Source organism: Anabrus simplex, chromosome 7 (assembly GCF_040414725.1).
Source record: "Anabrus simplex isolate iqAnaSimp1 chromosome 7, ASM4041472v1, whole genome shotgun sequence".
NCBI classification, from domain to species: Eukaryota; Metazoa; Arthropoda; class Insecta; order Orthoptera; family Tettigoniidae; genus Anabrus; species Anabrus simplex.
Window position 1 is genome coordinate 219,717,670 of NC_090271.1, and position 13,100 is coordinate 219,730,769.

Sequence of the window (13,100 nt, forward strand, 5' to 3'; positions counted from 1 at the left end):
TTTCCCTAGTGTAAAACTACCTTCAGCGGCTGACGACAGTGGGATTAGAACCCACTGTCTCCCGGAACGCTGACTAAGGCTTACCGACGGACAAAACACCATCAACAGCGGTATATGCCCTCAATCCATATGTGCACAGCGGAGAGGATTGGAATTTAATCAAGGCATTTTTGGGCATGCAATCTAGTAATAAGAAATTGTATACTACCACCACCCTTACCCTGCTGTGTGGCTTAGACGCTGGCCTTCTATCGAAAATCTCTAGGCCTAGCCGGGAATCGAACCCAGAGTAATGAGGACTTCAGGCTGTGAACTAGTGGGCGTAGCCTTAAGTACTATCCTCGCATTTTTTCCCGAGCCCTCTAGGTAATAACCTCAACCCCCTACACTACACGGTCGGTGCAACATTTTTTAAATCTGATTAATTTTACAATTCCGCTTTATATACTGTATGTATGTTCGAGACACGGTGAACAGGCAGCGGACAGTCGGTAAGCGCTGTCTCCACAGAAAATTTGAAACCTCGTTTCTTGTTGAGAACAGCAGAGACACACGCGTGCAAGCTCGGGTGGGCCACGCGCATTCACTTGATAAGACAGGAGAGACAGAGATTACATTTACTATTTCAAATCATTAATACATCCTATAAGGTAAGTACAAAACAGTGAACGAAGTGAATGTACTGAATTAAACATGAACATAAAAGCTGTGAAAATGTGCGTGCATTTTTTCGTTCATAACTTCGCTACGTTAGAAGATGGTGTTACGTAGTCTAATGCGTGTGCTATATAATGTGTTTAATGCCTGTGATTATTATTGTTCGCAACACAGAAGAGGCATACAAAGAAAAATTAGTAAGGTAGTTTTCCGTTGTTTACTTCAAAGAGAGTTTAAGGTTCTGTGATTGAGATTTTTTATTCAAGGTCAGTGGTTATGTGGCTGTGTAGTCGAAGGAGACATGACTCTTATCGTTTACAAACAAACTTCCCAGCATTTGCATAGTAACATCGCTAATCATGTTACCGAGGAGATGGATCAATATTGTTGGGGTGATGTGTCATAAAGTCCTAGCATTTGCTTTGTATTTTGGCACCGGCATCCGCCGAAATCCGTAAAAGTATTTAGTGGGATGAAAAGCCAATAACATTATTATTATTAAGACCGAGCAATATTGTTGGGTGCTGTAACATACAGTCCTAGCATTTGCTTGGTATTTACAATGGACTAGTTCGTGAGGCCAGGTTACCGAAAGTAGATCCTGACTCAGTCCGCTGGTATTTGAAATAATCAAATATAACAGTTTAGTGTCGGTAGATTTACTACCACACGATTAAATTCTGGCACCTCGGCATCTGCCGAAATCCGTAAAAGTAGTTAGTGGAATGAAAAGTCATTAACATTATTACTGAAACAGAAGAATATTGTCGGGTGGTGTAACATACAGTCCTAACATTTGTTTGGTATTTACTATGGGCTAGTTCGTGAAGCCGGGTTTGATTCCTATCCAGGTTTCCGGAAGTACAACTATACATCCATATCCTATTATCATTAATAGTAGCGATTATTGTTTTTGATGGTTCGTAAGGCGCATAAAAGTCTCTAGTGTTCAACACAATAAGCTTGAAATGTTTCCGTCAAAAATTCAGTGTTCTAATCATTAAAAAGCTGATGTACGAGGTGTCTAAAAGGGTGTGCTGGGAGATAGTTAATTCGTAACTTCTATTTGCGTAGTGTGAAAATGTGAAACCACGGACAGAAGTACAACTATACATTCATCTTCTATTATCATTAATAGTAGTGATTATCGTTTTAAGAGAAAGTACAACTGTACTTCTCCGATTCTTTATTCTCACAATATGACATTCAATTACGTTTTAAAGTAAGTACTGTGATGCGTGTTCACGTTCGAGCTTACATCTATCCACTATTAATGGTGGTAGTGATTATTGTTTTCTTCAAAGGTAAGTGTATGTATACTTTCTTCGATATAATCTACGATTAAAATGTGTTCTGTGATCGTAGTAATTTTTATGCTGTGTGCCTTTGTTAGAATTATAGACACTGACGGGAATCGAACCCGGGACTTCCATGACTAAAGGCTAGCATAGTAACACATTAAGCGGAAGTAATATCATTATAAGCGTATGCTATTATCGCATGGCAGAAGATAAGTTTTCCGATTATCACTATGTAGTGTGAACATTACAATAGGCGTATAAAAGTCTCTTGTGAACACAATCTCGAAATGTTTCAATCAAAAATTCAGTGTTCTAATCATTTAAAAACGGATGTAAGAGGCGTCTAAAAGGGTGTGCTGGGGGATAGTTCATTTGTAACTTCTATTTGTGTAATATGAAAATGTAAAACCACGGAAAGAAGTACAACTTTACATACATCTTCTATTATCATTAATAGTAGTGATTATTGTTTTAAGAGAAAGTACAACTGTACTTTTCTGTTTCCTTATTCTTACAATATGATATTCAATTACGTTTTAAAGTACTGTGATGCGTGTTCACGTTAGAACTTACATATATCCACTATTAATGGTGGTAGTGATTATTGTTTTCTTCAAAGGTAAGTGTATGTATATTTTCTTCAATATTATCTAGAGTAGAATGTGTTCTGGGATCATAGTAACGTTTTTATGCTGTGTACTTTTGTTAAAATTCTAGTTACTTTCGGGAATCGAACCCGGGACTTCTATGACTACAGGCCAGCATGCTAACCCATTTTTATTGCACACGACTGTGGTTGTTGTAAATAGCTGGCGATTGCAAGCTGTGTAAGTAAATTGCTTTTGTATTGTGTAGGCAGAACAGAAGAGGCATACAATGAAAAATCAGTAAGGTAGTTTCCAGTTGTTTTCTTCAAAGAGAGTTTAAGGTTCTGTGATTGAGATAACAGAAGAGGCATGCAAAGAAAAATCAGTAAGGTAGTCGAAAGAGATAGGTCCCTTATCTTTTACAGACAGACATACCTACCCAGCATTTGCACCGCTAATCATTTCTGCATCTTTTTCAATTTCCCTTGAGGATTATAACTCTGGACCGTGGGTTGGCGACTACAGTGCTCTTAGCTGAGTCCTCGATTTGCCTCTAACATTACAGTAGTGAATTAAAAGCCTCTGGTGTTCAAATCTATAAGCTCGACTGTTACATTCAAAATTCAGTGCTCTAATTATCAAAATTCTGTTGAGAGAGGCGACTAAAAGAGTGCCGCCTGAGAAACCGTCCAAGCTATTTAGCGTAACAGATTAATTTTTGTGACTATGTTCGATTTATAGCCAGATTAGAGATATTATTTCGGTATCCCCTTGCCTGACGTAAGTAGTGACTAAAAGGGTAAAATCATTTTATAAACAAGGTAAGTTAACAACAGACAATATATGAATACATTTCCGGTCCCTCTCCCTGTACGCACACAGCTAAAAATAGGATTGAACCAGTTTTGCGACAAGGACAGCGTCGTTCAAGCCATTTAGCGTAACAGAGTAGGTATATACCATATTCTCTCTCTCTCTCTCTCTCTCTCTCTCTCTGTGTGTGTAAAAAAATCCTCTCCGCAGCGGGAGGACGCTGTTCATAGTTATTTTGTTTGTCGGATGGGGACGTAAAGCCTTATGCTAACCTCACAATGCTATTCGATAGGAAGAGGGGTATGTGTTACTACCCTCTCCCTTATAACAAATCCCTTTTTCACATGTATCAAAATTAAATACTAAAAATGAAATTGCTATATCTGTGAATGAAGTGTGCAGAGAATTAAAACTCGTCTATGTGTTTGCACGTAGTGATATAATGTATGTATGTAAGGGCTACCTCACAGCATTTGCTTGTCCTACAATCAATTCCGTATTTTTGCCTGTGTTCGGTTTTACGATAGTGTGTGTTGTGTGCGCATAACATTAAAGACATTTGTTAACATGTATAGTCTGTTGTTATCTTACACATCAGGGAGTTTGTGTTCGATTCCATACATGCAATTTTGTTTACGGTAACTGTGTTATGAATCCTGTGTAGACAGCGTACGAAATGAGGAGTGAGGTATATCTTATTCTTGCATTAATCCAGGTAGGTTCCATGTGTTAGAGATTTTTTATTCTGACGATGAACTGAGAGAACAGGCCTCGAATCCATGAGTTTTTCAAGGTTCGAAATCCATGTGATGCATGTGTTATTCTAATGCTGAACAGAGAGAGATCAGTGTTCGAATCCATGATTTTTTTATTCTGTTTACGGTGACTATTGTGTTTGCGTCATAAAAAGTTGATGTTATATTCGCGAAATAAGGAGGGAGAGAGAAATGTAGTTTTCTTCCATTCGATCATCATCTATGTGCCTGCGTGTTAATTTCTCTTGTTTTTTATTAACAAGATACCGAGCGCCCTCCTCCTATCATATATTTATAATCGAGGTAAGTTGTTTTTTCTGTTCAGAACACGATGGGAATGTATGCTGACTTTTCAAATCTTTACTGTAAGGTAACAACAGACTATATATGTTCTAAACACAACAAAATTGTTGATTTTGGTAGAGGGCATAGCACAATGCATTTTTCCAGTCCTCTGTAACAGGATTGATTAACATTGACTACACAGTAAGAAACTAACAGACAGTACAGAGGGAGGTCTCTCCTAGACCGACGAATGCGCGCAGCAAGCGGGTGAAACATGCCTGTGTCCATGACCTTGGCAAAAAATATACCCCTGCTACCAATCAATCAATCAATACTGATCTGCATTTAGGGCAGTCGCCCAGGTGGCAGATTCCCTATCTGTTGTTTTCCTAGCTTTTTCCTAAATGATTTAAAAGAAATTGGAAATTTATTGAACATCTCCCTTGGTAAGTTATTCCAATCCCTAACTCCCCTTCCTATAAATGAATATTTGCCCCAGTTTGTCCTCTTGAATTCCAACTTTATCTTCATATTGTGATCTTTCGTACTTTATAAACGCCACTCAAAATCGTCTATTAATGTCATCCCACGCCATCTCTCCGCTGACAGCTCGGAACATACCACTTAGTCGAGCAGCTCTCCTTCTTTCTCTCATTTCTACCCAGCCTAAACATTGCAACATTTTTGTAACGCTACTCTCTTGTCGGAAATCACCCAGAACAAATCGAGCTGCTTTTCTTTGGATTTTTTTCCAGTTCTTGAATCAGGTAATCCTGGTGAGGGTCCAATACACTGGAACCATACTCTAGTTGGGGGTCTTACCAGAGACTTATATGCCCTCTCCTTTACATCGTTACTACAACCCCTAAATACCCTTATAACCATGTGCAGAGATCTGTACCCTTTATTTACAATCCCATTTATGTGATTACCCCAATGAAGATCTTTCCTTATATTAACACCTAGATACTTACAATGATCCCCAAAAGGAACTTTCACCCATCAAGGCAGTAATTAAAACTGAGAGGACTTTTCCTATTTGTGAAACTCACAACCTGACTTTTAACCCCGTTTATCAACATACCATTGCCTGCTGTCCATCTCACAACATTTTCGAGGTCACGTTGCAGTTGCTCACAATCTTGTAACTTATTTATTACTCTATAGAGAATAACATCATCCGCAAAAAGCCTTACCTCTGATTCCACGCCTTTACTCATATCATTTTTATATATAAGAAAACATAAAGGTCCGATAATACTGCCTTGAGGAATTCCCCTCTTAATTATTACAGGGTCAGATAAAGCTTCACCTACTCTAATTCTCTGAGATCTATTTTCTAGAAATATAGCAACCCATTCAGTCACTATTTTGTCTAGTCCAATTGCACTCATTTTTGCCAGTAGTCTCCCATGATCCACCCTATCAAATGCTTTAGACAGGTCAACCCAAGATATCTGCTATATCTTGCTGGAATCCTACAAGTTGAGCTTCAGTGGAATAACCTTTCCTAAAACCGAACTGCCCTCTATCGAACCAGTTATTAATTTCACAAACTTAAGGTACAGCCCCGGCATTTTCCTGGTGTGAAAATGGGAAACCACAGAAAACCATCTTCAGGGCTGCCTACAGTGGGGCTCGAACCCACGATCTCCCGATTACTGGATACTGGCCGCACTTAAGCGACTGTAGCTATCGAGCTCGGTCACAAACATGTCTAATATAATCAGAAAGAATGCCTTCCCAAAGCTTACATATAATGCATGTCAAACTTACTGGCCTGTAATTTTCAGCTTTCCTCCCTTCCTCACAGCACATGCAAAGTCTCCACTACTTGCTGTGCGCTATACAAATCGGTTAGCCACGACGAACAACATTTTGTGCGTATTTCTGCTAATAAGTTAGTTAATAATAAGAAAATAAAAAATCATTAGTTGATAAGGCAACAGACAACTGCCCCCCTCACCCCCCCCCTAATCGCCGCTACTGCAAAGGGCAACTGCTTTAATAAAAAAACTGTCAGATCTACACCAAGAGATCGCAAATTTGATTCTTGGTGTGGCGTACAACATAACGGAAAATGAGTGATTTTATACTGACAATTTACACCCAAATTTGATGCATACAATAAGATCCTTAGCCGAAAATTTGAGAAAAAAAAGGATACTTTGTAGCCTACTTGAAGAGGTTCTAGGTCCTTCCGCAAAAGGGAGCCTAAGAAGAATTGATATGGTGGTTTATGAAGAAGCTCATGGAAAGGCCTACATCCTGGACCTAATTGTCAGATTTGAGATAGACACGAACCAGCCTGAATATGTTGACAGGGTGAAAAAATGTATGTACGAAACAACTGTAGATTACTACAAACAGAGTGCCACCTTGATGAAATAGAAGTCGATCGTTTACTAATTGTAGTCAAAACAGTTTGTCAAAATCTGCAAAAAAAAAAAAAAAAAAAAAAAAAAACACGTTCCAGTAAAGCATGTCAAAGACATTTCTCTAATTGCCCTTAAAGGCTCCATATGTTTGCTTCCTAACTTATTCTTTTACATAATATTGCAAATGTTCATGTATGTATCATAATATTTAGGCCTGCCCTTTTTATACTGTTTTCACTCTTCACCCTTTTGTTTACATCCATTGTTGATTTCAAATAGTCAATCAATCAATACTGATCTGCATTTAGGGCAGTCGCCCAGGTGGCAGATTCCCTATCCGTTGTTTTCCTAGCCTTTTCGTAAATGATCGCAAAGAAATTGGAAAATTATTGAACATTTCCCTTGGTAAGTTATTCTAATCCCTAACTCCCCTTCCTATAAACGAATATTTGCCCCAATTTGTCCTCTTGAATTCCAACTTTATCTTCATATTGTGATCTTTCCTACTTTTAAAGACACCACTCAAACTTATTCGTCTACTGATGTTCTCCCACGCCATCTCTACTCTGACAGCTCGGAACATACCATATAATCGAGCAGCTCGTCTCCTTTCTCCCAAATCTTCCCAGCCCAAACTTTGCAACATTTTTGTAACGCTACTCTTTTGTCGGAAATCACCCAGAACAAATCGAGCTGCTTTTCTTTGGTTTTTTTTCCAGTTCTTAAATCAAGTAATGCTGTCGAGGGTCCCATACACTGGAACCATACTCTAGTTGGGGTCTTACCAGAGACTTATATGCCATCTCCTTTACATCCTTACTACAACCACGAAATACCCTCATAACCATGTGCAGAGATCTGTACCCTTTATTAACAATCATATTTATGTGGTTACCCCAATGAAGGTCTTTTCTTATATTAACACCTAGGAACTTGCAATGATCCCCGAAAGGAACTTTCACCCCATCAACGCAGTAACAAAACTGAGAGGACTTTTCGTATTTGTGAAACTCACAACCTGCTTTGGATGACTCATTGTTGCGCACATGCTATTTGTTTTGTATTCCTTTGGTAAGCATTGTCGAGAGGCAGCCTTGAATTCAAGGAAGCAATTAAAATTAAACAAAAATCATTGACGTTATAAATAACTTATTTAAAATATATGAACCGCATCATGAATCTTTACGCACACGCACTCTCTCTCTAAACACAGTTGAACCCAACGGGAGAGTTTTTCCAGCACATTTAATTCGAACTTTGCCGGCTGGAAACTCATTCAGCTTCTCGATCATATTAGCATGATATCCACCGCCCAAATAATTACAGTTACAGCATCACACCTCATATTAAATAAAGTTTGTCACTCTCCTCAAGTGTAAATATATGGAGTATATCCAAAGCCCGAACAACTTTCGTCACAGGCATTTAACTCCAGATTGTTTCCGTATTACTATTTGCTAACATGGCTTGTTAAGCAAGGGCGCCCATATTCGGGGGCAAGGTGGGGCCGCGGCCCCCCTCTAGATGTCAGGGAAAGGCAAAGATCTAGTGTAGTCACGTGTTTTCCTTTCAAGAAAATGATATAAAAGTCATTATTACGTAAAAGCGGTCGTACCGTCCACCAACAACAGGCAGCGGATACCGTGGATTATTCTACCGCAGAATACAAATCGCCATTTATCTTCCAAAATATTAAAATTACTACGTACCCCAGGTCTGGGCCCCTCTCTAGAAACTGTCATATGGGCGCTCATGTTGTTAAGAATGAATAATAGTTGTAACTCACTTTGTCATTTTGTCTAATACATTTTCTTTGAACACAATGGTTTATTTTCTTCATAAAACAGTATCCTTATGCTGAAAGAGTTACACTAAAATTAAGTTGTTTCCGTTTTCTTGAAATGCAGAAAAGACCCACCATTTTGTTCACATTCTTTGAGGATAATGCTAGCAGTTGTGTAGCCCGACAGCTGATATAGTTGAGTGTTTCATGACCCATGACGCTGTGGTTGTTACCAGGTCACAGTAACTTACAATTAACCGTTTCATCTATGTTTTATTGCTGTTGGTTGTAGCGGTTAGGTCAACGGCTCCAAGATGCCCGGAAGTTTTTGCTATCATTTCTTAATGGCCAGAAAATAACTTAATCCTATTTAATCTCGCCATAGAGGCACTTTTCCTTTCTCATACATGCCACATTCATTGAACGGCCTCTATTGTTAAAAATACATTTTTATTTGATGTAACAAAGCAAATTAACGTATGTTCAGTTAGTTACTTCAGTGAGTTGATGAATGCATAGGGCCTACGCAGATTACGCTATTAATATTTGGTGGTAACGAAGTTTAAATTCCTTTTGAACAGCATCAACGCCTGGTACGCCGGCTAACAAAAGAATGGAATCCGGATGTAAAAATCGAAGCCAGCCAAGGGGTGTTTTTCTATTAATACATCTTGTATCTTCAACCGTAACCCCTAATTTGAAATTCGAGGTGTGTTGCGAACTGTCACCGGTGCTACTTTACCGAATTATAAAACGGACACTAAAGGCTTCGTCAGTAAACTGAATGCAGGCCTTTGATATGTGGATGCATCGCAGAATGTTCAAGATCTGATGGGTAGACCAGCTACTCCGTCGTGCCGGGCAATCATGTGAAGTCTTAACCCTCAAAAACGCAGAAAAGCAGCCTATTTCGGTCACATTTTCTGATATGGCAAATATATACATTCATACACACATACATACGTACATCAGCATTATAGACCGTTACCCTTTCAGCGTTCAGTCTGCAAACCTCTGTGAATTTACTACATGTCGCCACAATACTCTATTTGCAACTAGTGCTGTGGCTTCATTTCGTTCTATACCGGTACCTCTTATCTTTAAATCGTTAGAAACCGAATCTAACCACTGTCGTCTTGGTATCCCTCTACTTCTCTTACACTCCATAACAAAGTCCATTATTCTCCTAGGTAACCTATCTTCCTCCATTCGCCTCACATGACTCCACCGAAGCCGGTTTATGCGTACAGCTTCACCCATCGAGTCCATTCCTAACTTAGCCTTTATCTGCTCATTACGAGTACCCTCCTGCCATTGTTCTCACTTGTATCTATCAGCAATCATTCTCGCTTCTTTCATGTTGTTACTTCTAACTTATGAATAAGATATCCTGAGTCCACCGAGCTTTCGCTCCCATAAACAAAAGTTGCTCTGAAAACAGACCTATGTAAAGAGTTTAGTCTCGAGAGCTGACTTCCTTCTTACAGAATACTGTTGATCGCAACTGCGAGCTCACTGCATTAGCTTTACTGCACCTTGATTTAATCTCATTTACCATATTACCATCCTGGGAGAACACACATCATTAATACTTCAAATTATCTACCTGTTCCAGCTTTGTATCACCAATCTGACATTCAAATTCTATTGAATTTCTTACCTACTGACATCAATTTAGTCTTCGAAAGGCTCATTTTCATAGCATACTCAATGCATCTATTTTCAAGTTCCAAGATAGTAGACTGCAGGCTTTCGGCACAATATGCCATTAAGACCAAGTCGTCAGCATAGGCCAGACTGCTTACTACATTTCCACTTAATTGAATCCCTCCCTGCCACTTTATACCTTTCAGCAGATGATCCATGTAAAGTACGAGCAACAATGGTGAAAGATTACAGCCTTGCCTAAACCCTATAAGTACTCTAAACCAAGAACTCACTCTGCCATCAATTCTCACTGCAGCCCAATTGTCAACGTAAATGCCTTTGATTGATTTTAATAATCTACCTTAACCCCATAGTGCTCCAGTATGGTGAACAACTTTTCCCTTGGTACCCTGTCATATGCTTTCTCTAGATCTGCAAAACATAACCACAACTGTCTATTCCTCTCGTAGCATTTTTCAATTACCTGACGCATACTAAAAATCTGATCCTGACAGCCCAATTTCCTCTCAACGACTGATCGCACCCTCCTTTCCAAGATGCCAATGAATACTTTTCCTGGTATACTAATTAATAAGATACCTCGAAAGTTGTTGCATTCCTTACCTGTTCCCCTGCAATTACTGCCTTTGTCCAATCTGAAGGTACCTTCCCAACACTCCATGCTAATCTTACTACTCTATGAAGCCATTTCATCCCTGCCTTCCCACTATACTTCATCATTTCAGGTCTAATTTCATCTATTCCTGCTGCTTTATGACCATGGAGTTTATTTACCATCCTTTCCACTTCCTCAAGCGTAATTTCACCAACATCACTTTCCTCCTCCCCATGAGCTCCGTTGTTCGCGACACCACCATGAAGATTTCCTTTTACGTTGAGTAAATTTTCAAAATGTTCCCTCCAGCTGTCCAGAGATTCCCTTGAATCTATTGTGAGTTCACCTTAATTACCCAAAACACTGCTCATTTCCTTTCTCCCTCCCTTTCTAAGATTCTTTATTACTGTCCAAAAAGGTTTTCCTGCTGCTTGACCTAGCCTTTCCTGGTTATTACCAAACTCTTCCCACGATTTCTTTTTGGATTCAACAACTATCTGTTCCGCTCTGTTTCTTTCATTTACATATAAATCCCTGTCTGTCTCGGCCCTTGTTTGGAGCCATTTTTGATAAGCCTTCTTTTTACGTTTACAAGCTGCCCTCACTTAATCATTCCACCAAGATGTTCGCTTTTTCCCATCTTTACACACACTTGTTCCTAAGCATTCCCTTGCTGTTGCTACTACAGCATCCCTGCATGCCACCCATTCTCTTTGTATATCCTGAAACTGCTTACAGTCCACTGTTCGGAACTTCTCACTATTTATATCCATGCACTTCTGTCTAATTTCCTCGTCCTGCAGATTTTCTACCCTTATTCGTTTGCAGACAGATTTCACCTTTATCCTACTGTAGGCCTAGAGATACTTAGTTCACTACAGATCAGACAGTGGTCTGTTTCAACGAAAAATTCCCGAAAAACCCGCACATCCTAACAGATTTCCTGAATTCGAAGTCGGTTAAGATATAGTCTATTATGGATCTGTTACCCCTAGGCTCCCATGTATAGCAGTGAATAGCCTTATGCTTAAAGAATGTATTCGTAATTGCTAAACCCATACTAGCACAGAAGTCCAGGAGACGCTTCCCATTCCTATTAGCTACCTAGCTACCATATCTTCGCCGCATCTACCAATCACCCTTTCGTATCTTTCAGTTCTATTTCCAACTCTCGCATTGAAATCGCCCATTAGCACGGTCCTATCCTTCTGTTCACCCTGACTACGATGTCACTCAATGCTTCATAAAACTTGTCCACTTCATTCTCACCTGCGCCCTCACATGGTGAATACACCCCTAATTCCTCCAACTGCCAAATCTACCCAAATCTTTCGCTCATTTGTTGCGCCTAACAGAAACTGTGTTGCGTGCAACAGTATTCCTGATGAACAGTCCTACCCTATATTCTGCCCTTCCCTTTTAAACTCCCATCAAGTACACTTCATAACTTTCATTCTCTTCCTCGTTATCTCCCCTTACGCGAATATCTCTTACTGCTAGCACAACCGTATGCATTCTCTTTGCTGACTCAGCCAGTTCTACTTTCTTCCTCCCATAAGCCCCATTAATATTGATAGCCCCCGTCGAATTCCATTTCGTTCGCCAAGTTGGTTCCAAGGAGTCCCTCGCCTGTCAAATGGGAGTGGGACTCCGTTATTCCCATAGGTCCGAGGCTTGCTTAAAATGTTTTGAGCTTGGTAAATTAATAATAATAATAATAATGTTATTTGCTTTACGTCCCACTAACTACTTTGTAAGGTCTTCGGAGACGCCGAGGTGCCGGAATTTAGTCCCGCAGGAGTTCTTTTACGTGCCAGTAAATCTACCGACACGGGGCTGTCGTATTTGAGCACCTTCAAATACCACCGGACTGAGCCAGGATCGAACCTGCCAAGTTGGGGTTAGAAGGCCAGCGCCTTAACCTTCTGAGCCACTCAGCCCGGCCTTGGTAAATTCAAGAAGCAGGATGCTACCCTACTTACACATAGTCCAAGTGAGGATCTGTCCTCTAACAGGTTAGGGACCATAGGTGGACTGTATAGCCCTAGCCGCCTGAGCACAAGGAGGCCCATGACTCGGAATATGCCCTAGATGCCCACTCCCATTCCATAGCAACTGGTATCCCGACTCTCAGGACCACTTACCAGGCCACTCAGCCGTTGCCCATGGTTCACGAAATAGGATGTGACTACAATAACCCACACCATGGCAAATACAAACTGATACAATTGTTGATAGAAGGCGAGATAAAATAGAATCGTGGGTGTGAGCTGAAAAA

General features: G+C 39.9%; 1 protein-coding gene across 1 annotated transcript in view; it reads left to right on the forward strand.

Annotated features, from left to right (window-relative positions):
• Positions 1–549: 549 nt before the first annotated feature.
• Positions 550–13,100, forward strand: part of LOC136877049 (uncharacterized) — a 253,668-nt gene continuing 241,117 nt past the window's right edge. Inside the window, exon 1 of the mRNA XM_067150866.2 lies at positions 550–650. The gene's annotated coding sequence lies outside the window, so the exon portion shown is untranslated. The remainder of the gene's footprint in view (positions 651–13,100) is intronic.